Below are 3,081 nucleotides of genomic sequence, written 5' to 3'. Positions count from 1 at the left end.
CCCCCAACCAAAAAAAAGAAGTGAAGAAACACAACCATTGCTTGACTTCTTACTTGACATGTGTGTGGCATGTCACGTTTTGCTTCCTTTGTCGAGATGTGAAAAGGTTTTAAGCATGATTTGTGCCCCTGTCAATATCATTAACTTGATCATTTAGGAGCTGGATTTCTTCAACCCTCCCAATCCAGCCAAAGTAGTTTCTCTAGGTTAGAGCATTCTAAGATATGGAGATACTCGATAGAACTGACGTCTCGATGTGGGAATCGAACTCATGAAATTTGCGATCAACATAGAAAAGACTCGAACATTCTGAAGGATGTAGAAGGAAGATACTGGGAAGGAGAGGAAGCGTTAAAAATCACATTGGAGGCTGTTCGAAATATACTTCAGACAGCACCTGACACAGCACAAGGCCCAGACAGGGTGCGTTATCCCCACATCAAGGACCTGGATGACCGCAAGTTGGAGAGTCTCGCAAACATCCTTGATAATAGTTTGCATGACGGGTTGGTTCCACAAGATTGACTGGGCAGTTATCATATACCTCTACCAAAACCAGGAAAGGACCCCACAAGAATTGAGTCCTACAGGATTATCACAAAGCAATACACGGTGGGGAAACTAATGGAAAATGGTGTCCAGATGGCTGTCCAATTTCTTGGAGCGCAACAATCTGATACCTGTGGAACTTGGCAGCTACCGCCCTGGTAAGGACACCTGGAGGAATGCGGCAATTTTGGCCTCCGACACATACGACGGTTTTGAGGAGGAAAAAGAGACACTAGTCGCGGCAATAAATCTAGAAGATGCATATAGCCGGGTGCCCTTTAGCTTGATCATGCGAACTATGATCAATAACGAAAATCGACTCTGAATTGGTGATCTGGGTAGGAAATGTCTTGTTAAAAAGAAAGGTTTCCTTGTGCCTTGGCAGCTGGGCTTCCTATTACCATAACCCCAGGACTGCCCCAGGGATCGGCCATGTCACCAGTCTTGTTCAATATATACACCATCGGTCTTAAAGCCAATCAATTGGAGGGACCTGTCCGCACGCTAAGCTTTGCAGATTATGTATTGGTATATTATATGCAGTGGAGAGATCGGGAGCTGATTGCAAAGAGCATGCAGGAGGATTTAGATCGAATTGGTGAATGGTGCGAACAGAACAATGGAAAACTTTATCCAGCGAAGGCAGGGGTACTGTGGACCAGTCTCAACAACAGGGCAGTCAAGGCTATCATGCTGTTAATATACAGGGTACGCAGTTGGAAAGGCAAGAGAAATTGAAGTACCTGGGTATTACCTTTGACCGCACTCTATCGGGAAAAGACCATGTGACTAACATTATCACCAGAGCAAGGAAAGGACTAGTTGCACTGAGAGTGATGGCTGCATCTATGCCCCAACGCGCCCTTATGATCATGCTTCAAGCGGTTGTACTGTCTGTAGTGGACTATGGCCTTGGTAGGCTCACCCTATCCAAAACCCAGCTACATCGCCTCAGAGTCATTCAAATGAAGGAATACAAACTGTTCTGGGATGCACCCGTGACACAGCAGCATCAGCGATGAGATATCTGCTGGACCTGCCAACCTTAACCCACCGACACAAGCTAGCACAAGTCAAAGCCTACCTACGAGTAACAGCAGACGAACGTCACCCTCTACATCCGAAAATAGGAAACCTAAGCCAATGATTAAAAAGAGGATCTTCATGGATGGTGCAGGCAGAGCGAACTCTCGATATGTGTTGTGAAATCGAGGACATAAGAAGAGGATGCGACAGGATGAGGCCGGAGAAAGACATGAGCAACTTCATGAAGGTTATAGCTACGCTAGGTCGAGAGTGTCGCGAGTGGCCAGCCAATGCAACTAATGCGGAAATTGTGACCATTCTTGAGGAATATTCAGTGATGGGTGATGCTGTCGTCTTCACCGACGGATCAGTGAGGCGTGGCCAGAAATCTTTGTGGGCTTTCAGTGCTCAAGTTGACGGGAAGATAATTAAAGAACAGTCTGGAGCCTACGCGTGCACTACATTGAGCATGGCAATGGAGGTTAAGGCAATAACAGAGGCGCTGGAATGGATCAGTATGGAAGCGTATAAACATGCCCTGTTCGTCACAGATTCGATGAGCACCCTACAAAAAATCAGGAGTGGGTGGCTCTAGAGTGACTGGAGAGCTTCCATTGCAAATAGCCACCTCCTAAGGCTTACATGGGTGTTCTGCCCTGGTCACGCAGGCGTACACGGAAATGAGTGTGCGGATGAACTTGCCGGCAAAGCAGCACCCAAATCTCCGAATCATGCTCGACCCACCAATGGTGATCGCCAGATGCAAGGAGAACCTTCACGACCAAGAGGAGACAGACTCCCACACACTCAGCACAATAAAAGAAAAGTTTGTGCTGGGCACAGGGAACAAAAGTTTGCTCCGAGGAGTGGTCAGACGTGTCTCAAACCTCCTGGAGACAATTAGGAGGACCCTGTGGTGAACGCTGGAAAGGAGAGATGAGCAGCTATGGACATGTGCCGCCTGCTATGATTCTAGCTCTGGATCGGAGTAATTCAAAGTATAGAAAAGGCTAACCATGACATCACTGAAGATATTTTGACGAAACGTACCAGCTTTACGTTATTTAAATAACTGGAAAAGCTCACATTCGTTATATTATAGATACCGTGATGAGGCTTGAATTCCTCTTGAAAAGTATATTTCAATGTTGCTAAGCATAAGATCTACGTGGGAGCTATTTTTAATCTCAAAGAGCTTATCGCTCTTCTAGACAGGTTATTTTGAAGGTGGACCTCCCGCTATTTAGTTATGGGTGTTCACTTTCCGCATAACTGGACCCTCCGTCAACAGAGATCAGCAGGAAGAAATGTAGGCACCCATACTTCAGAGATGCTGTCACGTGGGAATGAGAGAGAGTTCCGCACTTGTAGAAGGGGCAGAGTGTTACTTATATCCCACTACATGAGGAAATATCAAAGGGAAATAACGACTGTATTCTTTTAATGATATGTATTTGTGTGTGTGTGTGTGTGTGTGTGTGTGTGTGTGTGTGTGTGTGTGTGTGT

Source organism: Aplysia californica, unplaced genomic scaffold (genome assembly GCF_000002075.1).
Source record: "Aplysia californica isolate F4 #8 unplaced genomic scaffold, AplCal3.0 scaffold00584, whole genome shotgun sequence".
NCBI lineage: Eukaryota > Metazoa > Mollusca > Gastropoda > Aplysiida > Aplysiidae > Aplysia > Aplysia californica.
The sequence above is the reverse complement of the archived record's forward strand: the minus strand, read 5'-3'. Positions refer to the sequence as shown.